Consider the following 18,072-nt stretch of genomic DNA (forward strand, 5'->3'; position numbering starts at 1 on the left):
GCCCGTAGGACAGATTTGCCAGGTCTTAAAAGTCTTAAAGACATTTAATTTGCTGTCTACAAGTACAACATGGGTATTTTACTGATACAGTACCTGTTGAAAATTAGTAATTTTCTTAACTACTTCTGACAGTTACTATTTAAGAAACTAAAATATACATACCAACTTATCCAAAATGTGATAGCAATCACTGATACCCGCAATTCTACTCTTGACAAAATTCCTAATGCAATTTAAAATTTTCTGCTAAACTTATCAGTTACCGATTGTTAAAAATGAAAAAAAACCCAAATCCTAACTTAATCTGCCAGTGAATTGAACTAACAGATGTATTGAAAAGAAATGCTCAGAACACAGAAGTAACTCAAATATCCACTGAAGAAATGTTTGCTTATTTTTAAAAATGTTAAAAATGTACATATATGTCAAGGCAAGAATGTGAAGTAAAGGGAGAATAGTTGCCTCTTTTAACAAAAACTGCTATGTATTCATCACACAGACAGTCTCCAGACTGTATCAATACAAATGCATTTAGACAAGCTTTAGGTTTTCTGAGACTGAACAGTCCCTTATATTGTGGGGAGTGGGGGGGAAAGGGGGACAGTTTTAAATGCTGCAAGGGTTCATATTCTGTAAGTCTAGAATTATCAGTTTAAAAAAATTGGGGGGAGACAGGTGATGGAGGGGACAGGATGGGGGAATAACAACAACAACAATACACAGAAACCAGCACCAGTTTGGGTTCTAGCATGAAAATATTCAGAGGTATATTTTGTCTATACAAACATTACAGGGAGGATGCAGGTTGTCATTACAAACCTCATTCTGGGTAACTTGATGGAGAACTATAACTAGGAACCATCTCCAGCAGCTGCAACCCTTGAACATTTTTATTACCTTCCCTTCAAAGCTTAACAATCTGAAAATGCAGATTTACACAAATATTTTCTGTATTTCAGCTTGATATACAGGAACATTTCTAATTTGTTTCAGTGTAATCTAATACACTCCAAGAAGAAGAAATATGGTGCAAGAACTAACACAGGGACTGCGCTATGAGCACACTGTGAAACTGAGCTTAACTTTTCATCTAAGAAACTTCATACACCCAGATGAGAAGTGTAAACCATCTGCATTGTTTGTGAACTCTCTTGCAAGGAAGTCCTGCTGTAATTTGGCTGTTAAAAACCTTTCTATCTATCCTAAAAAAGTGGCTGTTGTAGCTGTGCCCATTTTCCACTCTGGTTTGATTATCTGTCAAACACATCAAGGTAATTTCTGTGCTAAGGAAACCAACAGTGGAGATGGTGCCAGTATTCAGCAAACACAAACCATTCTTTCAGAGACAGGAACCATTTTTTACCCCTCAATACCACTGTGGGGACATTTTTCAAAACATGCACCAGTGAGATAACACATTCAGCTTGGGTACAGAAAGAGAGGAAATGGTGCTCTTGTGCACATTCATTGTTCCCAAAAGTCATAAAGATACAATACAGCTTTAGCAAAAATGCTAAACTTTGTATCTATGGTAGGGTTAGATCATAAGAATTGGTCTGGTGGTCAAAAATATGTCTGGCTTGGTAATTCAATTGTGTTGCACAACTAGTGCACGGGCTATCCAGTGACAGATATAACGGTTAAAATATTACACAGGCAACAGGTTTTACTGAGAAAGGAAGCTAAAAGTGTTGTGTTATGTTATTAAGAGGTAAATTACACTGAGACATTAATTACAATGCAGGTTCCAATTTGCAGTTGAATCAACCCAAAGTGTAGGAAATCATTACTTGGAATGCAGGAATGACCTGTCCTGCAAACAGAAAAATAGCTCTTCTGACTCTGATTATGCTATACTACAATAAAAGGTTATGTTCTGTGCTGATTGTTGTATATTCCAAGAAAATATGGGGTGGAAAAAAAAATAATCAAAGTATGAAAAACTGTGCTAGCCTAAAACTAAAAGTGAACAGAAGAAAAAAACGTAGTACTATATGGAACAACACATGCACAGTTGTCTTTTTTAATTTACATATTTATTTTAAATTTAAGATATTTGATTAACAAGATGCTGTATAAATGATCACATCTTATCTACTACTGACCACCAGACTTAGGAGATTTGCTTATTTTTATGCCACTCAATAACTGTTACAGTGGGTTTAAAATTGGACTTCCAGATCTTCAATATTAACATTCCAATATCATCTGTCAAGTGTGTTCTTTGGGTTACATACAAAGATAACTGCTTTCTACTATTGAAAGAGATTTTCTTCATGAGGAAGAATGGATAATATATTAAAATTGGAAAAAAACTGAGTAGCTACTGGGTGTCCTGCCATTAAAGGGAGCACACAGTTGCTCAAATTGTGTTCTTAGGAAAATTAAAATTACAACTCTCTATTAAAAATACTCACAAAACTAAGCTGCCTTTAGAACCTTAGTTCTAGGCCCTTTTATCAGTTATTCTGTATTCACAAACAGGTCTGACATTTGAGCAGGTAGCTGCCTCCTGTAAAGCTGGGATATTACCAGCTGACACATCAGTACTTTATGTTACTGAAACTCAGTGGAGGCACCCTATTCTTAAACCACCATATGAAAAGGAACAACTGAAAATGAAATAAATACATAAAAGCTGGTATTTAAATGAAAAAAAATATATACTTCTGCAATTCCATTACAACAACATATGATAGACTTACTTTAGGTGTCAGCCCCATCTTAATGCCAGTTATATAACAGTTTAATGCTGTACCAGTCTTTCTGAAGTCCTTCTGTGCACACAAATATAATCCCCTCAACAACATACACTAACTTTTATGGAAGGAGGAGATGTACCAGGAAGTAAGACCAACTGCTAAAGACAGTAATAATCTTTCAGCCTTGTTGTCAGGAGCATTGGAAACTGAAAATAACATTGCAGCATTGCCCAGAATTTTTGTGACATTTATTCAACCAATAGAATCCTAACACAATTATGACTTCAGTAGAAGATGCTATATCCCTCAAAAAAAAAAAAAAATTTACAGGGCACTGTCACACCTTATCTAGCCAGACATGTATGTCAGAAGTGTGAGTTTGGAGGCTGAACTTTTTTGTTTGTTTTTAAAAGGTGTCATCCCCGATGTATAAAGAGACAAGAAAAATTATGATACCCAAAATGTTGCTAAAGCACCCTCAGATATTAAGAGCTGCTACTTTTTGCAAGGGCATTGTAAACATAATTTCCCCACTGCTTGGCTAAAACAAACAAACAAACAAACAAACAAACAAACAAACAAATTTTTCAGCAGTATTACTAAGCAGAGGCAAAATCCACCTACAGTACACAGATGTTGCTGCAGTCAAAACCTGCTTTTAAGGAGTCAGAATATATTATGTGCCTGAAGATTTGAATAGACCTGACCAGTACTAATTACATTCCTTGTCACCACAAAGAGAAACAATGCATGCTGTTGTTACATGAAACTGGACACTGACATATAACCTGAATTAGCTTCTTGCAATGGCAACACAATTTTAAACAGAATTTTGCTCATAAATAGATATAGTGATGTAACGGTGAGATATTTTTTTAAACTGCTAGCTAAGTGTACAGTATATTGTTCTGGAAAGCTTAAATGGAATACCTTATGCATAAATGCCAGAGCAAATAATTTCTTTTGTACTTCAGGGTGAAAATACATTTCATAAAGATGATTCACATCAGGTACTATTTGTTTTTTACTATAGCAAACAACCTTGAGTATGGGAGACATATAGTAAAGACTTCTTCTCTGAATTAAACTGCACCTTAAGTGATGTAAAATCACATTAAAAAAAAGGAATCACACAGGCAAACGTGTAATGATAAACATTTGTTACAGACAAATACTGTGCCAATTGAGTATGAATGGCTGGCTCCTTCCCTAAAATTGTTTTGAATCTTGCTTAGCTTCCAGTGAAAGCAGCCAGCCATCTTATACAGAGAACACAAAAAGAAGTAGTATATCTCATTTTTTCCCAAATGAAATTGTGACCAGCACGGTGACTAGCCAAAAACAAGGAACCTGACACTTCTCCTAAGGGAACAGTAGGGACACATCTGCATTTGGGTTTTCACTTGGGTCAGAAATGTGCTTTTGAAACAAATTTCCAACCATTTCCCACTTCCTTTTTCTCTGGTTTGCATCCATGAGAAGCCTCTCGAGAACATGAACTCCTTCCCTATCAGGTGAAATGAACTAACCAACTTGAGCTACTTACAAGACCATGGAGCAGACTAGAGCTAGTCCAAAAGGAAAAACCAAACTCCCAAGCTCAATGATCCTGACATGTGCAGATACAATGCCCCAGCATGTTTCTTCAGTCTATGGAGACACCCTGTCTCTGTGCACTATTTGCTAATGCAGGTTATACACTGAATAAACTACCATGAGGTGGTAGCCAAACCATACAACCTAAGAGGCTTTCAAAACTAAGTGTGTTTACCACAAGAGGTTCTGGCTTTATATTTTGTGTGTCAATTTCTGGTGAGTCAAACATCTTTCTTTCTAAATGAATATGCTGAAAATTAATTTATTTGATTTACAGGGTTTTCTTTATAGGATTTCTTTACACTTTCAAAGTGTACAACATACTGATGCATAATATATGTCAAAAATAGGGTACCTTGCATATTATTTAATATTTACATATTCATAGACAATGTATTGACCTATCCTAGTTAGCAATTTTACTATTTCTATGTTGTAGTACAGATTTTCCTATTTGATTGCCTGCAGCTGACCTCTAGAAATCAATTCCACTCCTCCCATCTGCCCTGCAGTAAAAACCTCCCAGACAAAACAAACATGTCTTTTTTGCTTTCAGTCTGATCACAGAGTAGCTTGTAAAAAGCTAGTTACAAAGTGTATTTCTCAGGATTTAAAACCATTTTGTCTGACAATTCTGAAGATTCTCTCTTTATGGACTCACTATTTTGATGACTCATGCACCTTCTTAGCCTGGAGCTGGACACTCAGAAAGAATATTAGAAACAGCACTTGTCTTATTTAAGGGTTCCAAGTTATATTCTTCCATATTTATTAAGATAAGATGAACATTCCAGAATGGATGACAAGAAGAGTGGTTTACCTACTCCTATATTGAAGTTCATTTGGTTTATCTTGACCAACAGCAGTTTGTTTTGTCCTTATTGTCCCTGTTATAAAAGGTTTTTACATTGAATTGTAAAATGCACTTTATTCCTGCCCACCTTCCTTGCCCACAGCAGGAAGGTTGGAACTAAATATTCTTTAAGAACCTGTCCAGCCCAAACTGTTACACGATTCTATATATAAATTGTTTCCTTCACATAAGTAGACTACTAAAATTACATTTGGAAACTATTGGTAAATCACTGCTAGTAAACTGAAATTAGGAAAAAGTAATCCATGCTTTGTTTCTATCACTCTAAGTGCTAGCAAGATGTAAAAGCTGCAATATCTTTCACAATGAAGTCAACATTAATTGTGTGTAAACCTTCTCTACAAGCATTACAACAGCTTGGACTCTCAGAGTAATTTACTTCAAAAACAGCTGAGATAGAGAAAGAGAAAAATCAGGCTGTGCTTTGATAAATAACCAATAATTTAATATAAAATATGTAATTTAGGACTTCCAGGTTACTTCAAAGACAGAAGGATATTGACAATAATAATATTGGTATCACTAAAGTCAGCATCAGTGGGGATCATAGGATTCTTCTTTTTTTCCCTTTGAGTTTCCACATCATTCTGTTCTTCTCAGCAATACTCAGATCATGGTATAATGCTGGTCTGTCTTCTCATCTGTCTCCCTGCCTCTTCCCTTGGGCTACCAGCATGTCTTCACCAGCCCCTGTGAGCTTCAAAGGGCCTACCTAGGGTGTACCATACCAAAATTCATGACTTTACCTTCTATCTCACTACATATTCTAGCTTCTCTGGAAAACCATGCTTCATTCTCTGGAAATCCATGATTCATTCTTGGGAAAACACTGGTCTAAAATAACCTCATCTACTACAGCCTTCTACCATGAACTCCAGGAAAGTTATTTGAGCCTTGTGTTCTCTGGATCAATTTACTTAAGGTACTCTGTAGCCACAAATAAAATTTACACAGTACATAGACCTTGTTTCTCACTTGAGGGATCCTCCTAGTCCTATTCTGTTTCCCGTAACAACCTCAAGCATAGCACTCAAGGAAAGTGTATACAATAACCAAAGCATTTGAATGATTTGAGGTCAGCTAATTGATTAGACAAATCATACAAAATATGCAGAAAAAAAGCAAAAAGCCAAAAAGCTAGAAAAAAAAATTTAAATTTTAGTAGTTTTTGTCATAAAGTTACAAAATAATTGTATTTGCTTTACAAATAAAGCAAGGACATTTAATTTCTCCAAGTAGTTGTGCTATGTATCAGGGAAAGTGAGCACCCAGAACTGCAGAAAGACTTTGCTGCTTAGTATTTCTGTTTGGAGGAAAACAAGTACATTCCCCTACAGTCATCCTCTTTCTCATGCCAAGACTGTAATGAGTCCATGCACTCAGACTTAACACACTAATTACATTCTCACGCCCTAAAGGCAGTGTTGTTTGAAGCTGTCCATTCTTTGGTCATTTCATAAACCTTCAGAGACTGCAGTTTTCCAAATGAATTTCAAGACTTCAATATTCAAGTTACTTAAATATTCAGTAATCCACTAGGCCTTAGTTTAAAAAATGGGGAAACAAACTTTGCTAAGCAAGAATTGATAGTACATAATTCTTGCTGTACACTGTCCAGGCAATACTTCACAGATTAGTTATGTCTGATCTTCTACACTAGGGAGAACATTTGCCTGCAAAAGCCTAATACTAGAAATGGCATCTCATGATTCAAGATTTTTTGTTTGGTTTAAATTTGTCTAATCTTTAAAATCTTTCATTTGAAATTAAGAGGAATCAGTAAGGCAAAAGTCCTAGTTTAATATAACTCATGATTGCAGGAAATGTTTTTCAACCCTTGGTTGACTCGAAATTTTTTCTCATGATTATTAGCAGCATGATCTACTTCCCCAATGAATCACTCAGAACGAAAGAGAAGAGATCTACATACTTGGAAATAGCAACAGAATCTCGCAATCATTTTCAAATCTTCTACACATTAGACAGCTTTATATTTCTGAAACAAGTTCCAGATGTGTAAAACAGTAATATTTGATTTGTGATATGACTAAAAGATCATTTGCCTTTTTCTACTGGCCTTCAGTTTGATGTCATGTTGCTCTAATTCTTCTAGTCAAAAGGAGATACATAGGCAAATGTTCTCATCACTCCTCTTTGGCATCTCACATAACTAGTAGGACAGCCTCCTAGATAGTCAGGGAAACCTCCAGGGTGCAGTTCAGACTCTGTAAATTTGATGCCTAATGTCAGAATGTATGAAGACTCCCTCAAAGAGCATCTTTAGAAGTCATCCCAATAAACCACAGGCTTCAAAATGAAGACAGACGACTCAGATTTGAGCAGAAAACACATAAAATGTTCAACACATCCTCAGTAACGCAGATAAAAATAATACTACCCAAAATTCTTTCCCCCACCCACAACTTAATAGCTCATGAGGGAACTGGTTTCACAATCACACTAGACTTAGCATTTAATTTATTAAAGTACCTTTTCCCCCATATACATTATGATTAGTTAACTAGTAGGACAGCTCTTATTTATCAGTTTACAAATGTACTCAGTACTCTTGATGGGGAATATTCTTTTAGGTGGAATTAATATCAGGGAGGATCCATAGTTCCAACACTACCACACCCAGCTAGTGTCACCCTGTAGGAGTTGAATTAATAGAAAAGGTCAAATTGTTTAACAGCATTATGAAGTAACATTGTTAAAGTCAGGAAGAAATCTTGTGATTATTTATCAACACCATCAGCTGTAGAACAAAGAACTGAACAAAAGCCAGGAGGAAAAAAATCTACTAGTTTGAAAGGAGACTCATTTAAAAAGCAGTCCTAAAGAAAGTCAGAGAAGGTGATGAACAAAGATATGCCAAACTGATTTTAAACCTTGCCAAAAAAGCACAGTATCACACTGTATTCTGTATGAAGAGGAATGTGAATATTTCAGACCAGGAACAGGAATGTCAAGCTTGGTTTTAATCACATCAATCTTGCCAATTGGTTAAAAGTAAGACATCTGCAGTGCTTAGACTAAAAAGGCTCAGATCAATGTAATTAACTTCCTTGTACTTTATGTTCCCTAAACAATCAGCAAATTAGTTCAATTAAAATGTTAAACAATGTTTTTCAGCACAGAAATACATATCTTGGAAGTACAAACCTAAAAAAAACTCTAGTCTTTTTATGCACCAGGAGCAAATCTAGCATTTACTTTTCCCAAGTTCAAACTCTTTTATTTCTGTAAGATGCCCCCAAATCTTTTTATAATTCTTTCAATTGCATATAAATATAATCTCCTGGTATTAGTATATTAGCTTGGCTAAATATAGAAAGGAGCACTCACTCATGTTTTATGGAGCATTTTCTTTGGTATGCAGCTAATATAAATAAAACGACCAGAGAGAAGCTGGCAGTGTTCCACTGACATTACATCACTTTTCCTTAATAGGAAACCTCTCTGCAACTTAACATCTTGCTTTAAACACTCAGAAGTGTCCACAAAGTCTTCAGTGAGGATCATCATATAAGGCCAGGAGTTAGCTGCAAAGGGCTAGAACATGAAGCTGGATCTCCCAGTACAACATTGAAAAGAAGCTCTCTAGTGAAAACCACCTTTTAAATGTCACCAACAATGGAGCAAAGGAGTTGCTTAATGTCTAAGAAAAGACATCTGTAAAATGTACATAATTCCTGTAAAAAGAAAAGGATAAAATTCTAATTTCTATGATGCTACTTCTGTAGACTCAGAAACTCCTCAAGAAACCAACAAATTAAAAACAGAGGCCTAATCCAACAGACATAAATAGGACAGAGACACAAATGTCTATCACAGTTTCATTTGCTGCTTACTCTTTATGTTCCTCAAAAAGACAAAATCTTCTATTTTGAAGAAATTAATTACTGTAAAAATATTGTATTTATTTACTAAGAGACAGATGTTGCCACCCACATAGGTTGAGCTCTTCACTAAAACAATAAGACTTTTTGACTGTACACATTGAAAATAAATTATATGTGCAGCAAAACCCAGTGGATCTACAAGATTCCTCTGAGAAAAAGACAAGACCTTGCACTCAGGTTTTCTCATCCATCACTGAGATTGCTAGTCTTTATTGCCCTACTTTGAGGGACGAAAAGCAATCCACATAGCACATGAAGAAGAAAAGAGCCCAGAGAAATTTATGTTCATGTTGTAATTAACATAAACATAAATTCCCGTTATTGTATTTCTTATGTGCATATTGCCAAGCAAAAATCCAATTCCCCTTCAAGTCTGCATGCTGTATTTGCTGGCATGGAATTTTATTGAGAACATAATTTATTGAGGCACTGTCACACAGACACACACATGAACACAAAAATGTATTTATCACAGTACAAAAAGTCACGGTAGGTCATTTCGTCCTCTGCTTCGTCCTTTCCAAAAAAGTTTGAGAGAAGTTCACTGAGCTCCTACTGCTTTTAGTTGCAGCTGTGCAGCAAACAGTCTTAAAAAATTTACAGTAATTGTTGCCATGTTTATATCAGTGGCTCTCAGTAAAGAAAATACTTATCTAGTAAAGGTATGCAAAAAAGAAATGTAAGCTGAGCTGCACTGAATATTACTGTGATTGCTCTCACTTAGGAACCACCTGCTCTTACAATACCATGAACTCTCTGTTCCCCTTAGTAAGGCATCTCTTAATACTTCTTTATGTCCAATCCTGTTCTTTCACTGCTGTTTGTGCTGGCACAATAGCTCAGGACCCTAGCAGAAAGGGCAAGTGAATGAAAAGTTGAAAGTCTACATAGAATTGGATAAATTGATGGTTTTGTTTGTTGGTTGGGTTTTTTGTGGCTTGGTTTTGGGTGATGGTTTTTTTGTTTGGCTTTTTAAAGTCTTGAGTCTTTTCATTAATTCAGAGTAAAGAGCAGCCACCCAAAGGGTTCTGCTGGTGCAGCAGCCAAGTGCTGCTTGTCCAGGAACAAGCACTGAAAGCTGGACCTCTCATAGCTCACACTGCCGAGGCAGGGCTTGCAAAGCCCATCTCTAGTTGGCAATTGTGAAGGGTAAGGATGAACTTCTACATCCATTCTTCTATGGATGACTTTGCCGTTTACTTTCTCAATGGCAATGACCAAATAAGATCATGAAGTTGTGTTTCACATACACATTTTTAATTCAACTGCCCCAAAAATGAATGAAGTCTTTAATGGAGGTAAAGCCAAAGTTTAGTTTACAACAAGAGAAAAGTAATTTCAAACTGGTTAGTGTGTCCATTGAAAAATTGGAGAAAATTTTACTTCCATTGCTAGAACTATCTAAAGATTTCAAGTAGGAGTATTTGTGCAATATTACGCTTTTACCAAGAACACAGTACGGGCCTAAAAATGAGGACATGTAGATTAAGACTTGATTGTATGAATGACAAATGTATAAATAACAATATTTACTTGACCAGTTTCATCTTTGTGTACTTTTGTTGATCCATGAATTGACTACTTTCTCCATAACTAGATTTTCTTTTTTCTAAAACAATATTAGAATTATTAGTATCAGCCAGTGGTAATTTTCCAAACTATCATTTTAGCAGTGGTTTCAACTAATGCCTAATTTTGAGAAAACATCAGGAAAAGCATATGAATGAAGTTAAACTCAAAATGAGATAGAAAATAATATAGCACTTATATTTATCTAACATTAATCGAATCTTATTACAATAAAACTTCACCAAAACCAGCTGATTGGACAACAGAGGTCCTGCTAAGGAAGTTGTTCTAACTCTTAGGTTTCAACTATCATACTGTGTTGCTGTGTTATTTTAAAATCAGAGAAAACATCTGCTAAAATTAGCTGTAATGGAAAAAAATCAACTGCAAGTCTCTCACTCACTCATCCCACCACTATTATTATGCAAGTTATACAGCAACCACAAGCAGAACGGATGTGCTAGCTGACCACATATATGTTGAATCCATCGTCTTTTTGTTTTATCACAGAAAAATCAAGATACAACTGCTTTCCAAACTTGTGTAAATGAATTCAGGAGCTCACACTAGTAACTTGTATGTTCAAGCACACAGATATACCATTGAAACCAACAGGAGCAACAGTAATTAGCAGCTTTGAAATCAGGCAACTTTCATATGAATTTAACTACATTCAAGTGAATTTGAAAATTTATGTTTAAAATTCATCCATGTATTGAAATACATTTAAAAATATTAGTTTTTGCTCTCAGAGTAATATCTTTTTAAAGAAGAATGAAGCATCTCGATAATTTTCTGTTATGTAAATATCACAGAAATTCTTGGCGATGTAGATGTTTCATACTCAGGTCCCAGGTAAAATACTATCAGTAGCAGCAGAAATGGAAAGCACCTGATCAGCATTTGGGAGTGAAGTGAATCAGTCTTGACGCTCTTTCCAGAAAACTTGTTACAATGTCGGAATATGCTACCTTTTGCATCAACCTTTATTAGCTTATTTAAGCAGTGAAAATGCTGAAATCTTTCTTATGTCCCTGGAAGATGTCCCTATATACAAAGGAGTACAAGAATTTTTTTGGTGGATATTAACTCCCTGCCTTTGGTGTAACTCAGGAGTTTTTTCCAAGATTTACTCAGACCACAGAGAAGGTTTACCATGGCATAAAAATCCAGGTAGTCTAAATAACAGTGTTGAATGACATCATCTGGTTCAAAAACTGGAATAAGTAGTATGCCAGAATTTCTCACAAGCTCAGGAAAACTTTTTCTGTTAAATGACCAAGGTAGCAATAATACATAACTCTTACAAGCTGTAAACTGGAACAGGCTGCCCAGGGAAGTGGTAGAGTCACCATCCCTGGCAGTGTTCAAAAACTGTGTGGATATGGCACCTGACGACGTAGTTTAATGGTGAACATGGTGGTGGTGCTGGGTTAATGGTTGGATTTGATGATCTTAAAGGTCTTTTCTGTGCAATATTGAGACAGCTCACACAACGAAGTTTCAGAAGAAACATCAGTTGAATAACAGTTTAAAATGCCTAGAAATGTATAAATCAGAAGGTATCTCCTTCAATACCACCTAATGATCACTTAGTTAACTTTGGCTTAGAACCAGTTGTACTAATTCTATGCAGTACTTTCCACCTACAGTTTAGAAATGTTGCTTTTCCCTCTGTTTTGGGCAAGGAAACATGAAACTAGAGCTGAAGGAAGCAGTTGGGCTGGTGAAATTATATCAGATAAATACTCCTTCCACAACAAGTGCTCCAAACCGCTTAGGCGTACATACTTATTATAGATCAGAAACAGACAAGTTTAGAGTTAATGAAACACAACTAAGTAAACCTGACAGTTCCTAAAGACTTTTATAACTTTGAGTTATTCCCAGCCATTGTCTGACTTAGCCTGGATATGATGTACAACACTATTATTTCTGATGGTTTACCTATCTTTCAGTATTTAGGCCAGCATGTAAATTCACCAACAGCAGTAAATGAAATCCTTTTTTTACTGGGGAACAAAAAAATCCAAACATGCCACATATAAACCCTAAGAGTTAGCACCTCAATGAGAATTTGAGTAGAAAGACAGTTATTCAAAAACACTGGACAATGTGTACTATCATAACAGCAAAACTAATAGTATTTTCTGAAAAAAAGGCACTTAAATGGTTTCATTAAACCAAAAGCATGAGTTTAGTTTAAACATGTTCCTGTCCACACAACGTGCCAACCTGCACATCAACGTGCAATAGTCATATGAACAGAGTCTGTGTAATGCATGACCTGATTAGAGATAACAAGACTATTAGGAACATTCAGCAATTTACAGGACAAACCATTAATTTAGACCTGAACAGGTACATTCAAGAGCATCCAAGGAAAACTCTGAAACATTGAACTGCTTTTCAATAAGGAAAACACATTTTTCAGTATCCAAAACACTATTTCACTACCTCATTTCTGTCCTTAATGCAGGATTTTGCAGTTACCTTAAACTATTCTACAAACTTCACCATTGGTCAGTGATTTTAGCAAACCGTAGAGTTTTCAAAATGATGGGCAATTGATTGAGAAACTGATCATATTAGTACCTTCCTTCCTTTATAAGTTGCTCAACAAAAACATTTTCAAATTCATGTAAACACTGACCCACTATATGACACAATTATAACACAACTTTTGAGGAATCTGAGGTAATTAAACAGAGCAAGCATCTGAGAGCAATTTCAGAAACCGACTGCAGAGAGTAACATTGGTAACTCAGGAAGCTTGACAGCAAATTTCCATGATTCTACCTCTATCAAAAAGGCCAATGATGACAGAGAGAATTTCCATAACTCAGAAGCACAGTAAGTATGATTTAATTTTGAATTTGTGAAAATTTTAATCTCTCAGACAAGCAGCTTCTGTCTTGTATTGCTCTTTGTATGGGGCCCTGGCCTTCCCATTAATTAGAAAGGTCCTATTCACACCTTTTACAACTCTCTCCCAAACATCCCAGTTTCACTCTGATTAAATCCTCCATTACCCTGCATAATCAACTTTGCTCTGCCAATGTTGGAAATTCTGGCAGACATAATACATCTTTTTGGAGAAAAGAGAGGCTACTAAACAAAAATACTGGGCATCACAGAGCTCTGTATGTTAATGCAAATTCACTCAACTCCCCCAGCTTTCATTTACTGCCGATCAGCTTTCTGCTTAAAAGCATTCCAATTCTATTCTGTTCTGCTCTTTATCAATGAGCATGTTCTTTCAAATATTAGCATTGCAAACAGTTCCTCTGATCCAATACTCTTACAAGAATTCACTCAGTAAACAGGGCCTGTCTCTTGCATTTGTAGGCAGTAATGCTTAAAGCACAAACATCTATCTTCTTAACCCAAAAAAGGACATAATGCAAGTGTTGTGTTTTAGTCACAAACTGACAATTAGCCTCAGTGGTCAACAGAGCTTTCTTGCAATTTATTATAATTAACTGTCCCTAGGTCACTCTTTTTCTACTTACAGTCCACCACAAAAAAAGTCCAAAGTTTGTGCCCAACAGGAATGTTAACTTTACAAAGTTTCAAAAGAGTTTCAAAGACTGTTAAAAGTGAGGATGCAATAGCCCTGTCTGGCAATGTGTAGGAGGAGCAAACTGCAGCCAGAAGATGATGAAACCAGAGGTATTTTATTGCCTTTTTGTAAAACAACATGTTAAATCTAATATTAAAAATTTCTATACTTTTTCTGGACCAAACATTTCACCAGACAGAGCTCTGCCCCAGGTAATAATGACATCTGTTAAAGAAGTGCACTTCATCTCAAGACCTGGATACCAAAAGAACCTGAAACTAATTCATAGCATTTGTGCTCACATATTAATACCCTCATTTATAACTGCAGTCTGTAACAAACAGAACATTCACAATTTCTGTGTGTGTTTCTGAGATCTAAATTTCTTGATACTTCTGTGATCCTGCAGAATCCCTGGGATCGTCTGTTGAAGAAAACTTCCAGTGAGATACCACACACCATCTGGATATTCTGAAACTTAGACAATCACAACCCCCTGCTCCTATAAGATATCAGCTCCTGCTCCAAAAAGCTCTGCTTCCTTCCCAAAAAGATTCCTCAGAGGTTAAACCAAGTCCTTGATTTTGGGCTAACTGCCACGCATGTGGTCAGTGCTAAGCTTCACCTTGCCAGGATTGGTTCCAGCGCACCAGTCCGCACAGCTCATGGCGCGCCTTTGGCATCAGGACTAGAGTGGTGCAGTGTGTTCCAGGTAGGGCTGCAGAGAAGGCTCATGTGCTGCCTGCAGCTGGTTGCTGATGGCAGCCATGTAACTGGTAGGAGAGCAAGGGAAACCTGGCAGAGATCCTGATTCTGGGCCTCCTCCTCCTTTTTCTGGGTATTTCATGTGATTCTGACAAATGTCATTATTGACATTAATTGTCTCTGTATATCCATCCATCAATGGGATGGATGGATATGGGACATGGATATGGACATGGGAACACAGAATTTTAGAATCAGTGTATAATTTTATTTCTGAAATCACAGTAACACTTAAAGTTGCTGTGGTTTATGGGTCAGAGATAACTGTAGATGTAACCTCAGAGTCAATAGCTGAAAGTTCATCCATTGTTTTAGAAAATGTTGACATATGATTTTATCTTATCTTTTATCTTAACACTCCTTTTTTTCTCTCCATCTATGTGGAAAATGTGCATGCAACAGTCATCTAATTCAGTTGCATATCTATGAAAGCAGTATCTAAGCATAAGTGTTCCTGAATTACAACTGATAGGTTTTAATACAAAGCAGAAAACAGAAGCAATTATTTTCCAGAAATTACTGATGAACCACTTAAGAAAATGTTAAACAGTTAATAATGGCAAAATCTCTAGCAGAAACTCTAAAAGTCACTAAAGATAAAGGAATGGAAACCACATGTAACATTCTAGAGACTCATAAGACAACACAACGTACTTTCAATATAGTGTGAACTTCCACAGTCCCACCTTATGGATTTCATATGCCTACAGACACTCATAGAAGAGGTGTCTCTCTTTTTTACATCACATACAGATCTCCAGATTTTGAAAAAGATAGGAAAACTATGAAGTTTTATAGGAAATCAAGACTTTCTCCTAGAGCACAGCCAAGCAGTATGGCAATCTATTTACTTTCTGAAAAAATTGCCTACAAATGTTATAGTGAAAAAATAAGCATTATTCAGCAAGGACATTGAACTCATGCACGTGAGAATTGCCATGGATATACAAAAATTATCAGGTAGCGTTGGAAACAGAAAAAGAGTAGAATTTGGCCATGTCAGATGAGGAAGATATGTATTCTGAAAAAGAAAACAATCGGCAGTTAATAGAGAAAAATACAGCTTGTCAGCTGAGAAATATAGATGCACGCTTCTGAAACCCAGGCAATCTTTTCATTAAAATGCCTGAAAGGCATTTCTTTATATGCACCAACACCTCTGTAGGTGTGGATCTCAATATTCCCTTTAAATATTCTTTATGTAATTCTGGTTTTAGGCACCTCAGATTTGCACAGAAATAAACAGCATCATCTTGCTACAGGCTCACCATCAGTAATGCAATACCAAGTAACTCATGGCTTTATTAAATTCCCTAGAAGCTTTAACAGGAAATACAAATCACACACAAACACAGACTGCATGAAAATACCCCATCCACAAAATATTATGATCACCCCTGGGATTTTCAAAGCTTCACTTCTACTAAAAATTTTACTAGATCTTGGGTCAGAAGAAAAATAACCATAAATTAGGTTGCCCTCCTGAAACCTTCAAATGCTGCAAAGCAAGCTTTGTATTTCAGAGCCAATGTAAGTAGAGTGAGGTGGGCTAAAAGAAATACAGCACCACTGGGTTTCTGAGCAAGGAAATTCTACTTTCATTTGTGCAAAACTTTCTATGTTGCCTTGGTGAATCTCCTTGCTGGCCAAAGTTGGCTATTAAAATAGTTTTTCACTTTAATAGCTGCTTTAACCAAAGCACCCCCATAAGTGAGGTAGAGATTTTATAGATGTGGGTGTGTAAGGACACACACACACACATACATATATTCACACACCATGAGATTCATATGCACACAGAAACAGACTTGCATTATCTTGTTTCATAAAAAAAATCTGCATAATCTGCTCTTTGAAGTTAGAAACATTTTACACACATCTGGATGTACATACACACATGGCACTTAGAACTGAAAGACACAATTATGTTTCTAGTGAGTGCTTTCATACTGTGATTCAGCCTATTCAGAAGAATGAATTCAGCCATAGAGTAATAATTTAAAAATACTTCAAAATCCAACTACAGAAAAATAATTATGCTATTTCAAGGACAAGTCTTCCAAGTTGTGAGTAAGGTGCAAAAATGGGTAGGAGCAAACTCAGCTGAAAGCTTGGCCTAAACCCAGCAGGTTGGCTCTCCTGAGAAAAGTTGCTATAACACGTGGGTCTTGATTTAAAACAGATTTGTGTATTCAGTGTGGCTGGAGAAATACTTTCAAAATGAATCTGTAGCAGAAGAAGTAAAAAAAAAAAATCTAAATATTCCATTCTCTTTTTCTATTCACTAGAGCCCAGGCAGGACCTCCTAATGAAGTTTGTCTTGTCTACCAGATACTGCGTGCATGCATTTCTTGCTCTCTGATGTACATTTCTTTTCATCACAGGAGAGGAATTCATTTTCATTTGCAATTTAAAAATTAAATCCATCTGACTGAATCTTTATCACAGCTCAATATTTTGCAAGAGACCTTTAAGGTCATCAAATCCAACCATCAACCCACCACTACCACTGTAACTTCTAAACCACTAAACATATAATTATTTTTTTTCCTGATATCTAATCAGAATTTCCCCCTTCTCAGCTTGAGGCCATTATCTCTGATCCTCTTACTGCAGGTATGGAAGAAGAGACTGATCCCCACCTCTACACAACCTCATTTCAGACACTTGTAGAGAGCAATGAGGTCCCTCTGAGCTTCCTCTTCTCCAGGATAAACATCCCCAGCTCCCCCAGCCAATCCTCAGGTTCTCCAGTCCTTTCACAAGCCTTGTTGCCCTTCTCTGGACATGCTGCAGCATCAAAATGTCACTCAAAGTGAGAGGCCCAAAACTGAATGAATTGCCGAGGTGTGGCCTTGGCAGTGCAGACTACAGGGGGACAGTCCCAGCCCTGGTCTTGCTGCCACATTATTGCTGATACAGGCCAGGATGCCATCAGCCTTCTTGGCCTTCTGTTTGAGAACAAACAGAAAATATGTAAATGCTAGGATTGAAACAAATCCACTTGAGATTGTAAAAGTTTAATATTAATGTTGTAAATGTAATACCTTGTGTTTTCCCATTATTTACACACACACCTCAGGTTCTGTGTTGCTGTAA

At 36.4% G+C, this 18,072-nt stretch overlaps 1 protein-coding gene across 1 annotated transcript in view; it reads right to left on the reverse strand.

Moving 5' to 3' along the window:
* PALLD (palladin, cytoskeletal associated protein) overlaps positions 1-18,072 on the reverse strand; it is a 186,112-nt gene that overhangs the window by 44,346 nt on the left and 123,694 nt on the right. The gene's annotated exons all lie outside the window — the stretch shown is intronic.

The sequence above is a fragment of the Fringilla coelebs genome (genome assembly GCF_963513975.1).
Source record: "Fringilla coelebs genome assembly, chromosome: 4".
NCBI lineage: Eukaryota > Metazoa > Chordata > Aves > Passeriformes > Fringillidae > Fringilla > Fringilla coelebs.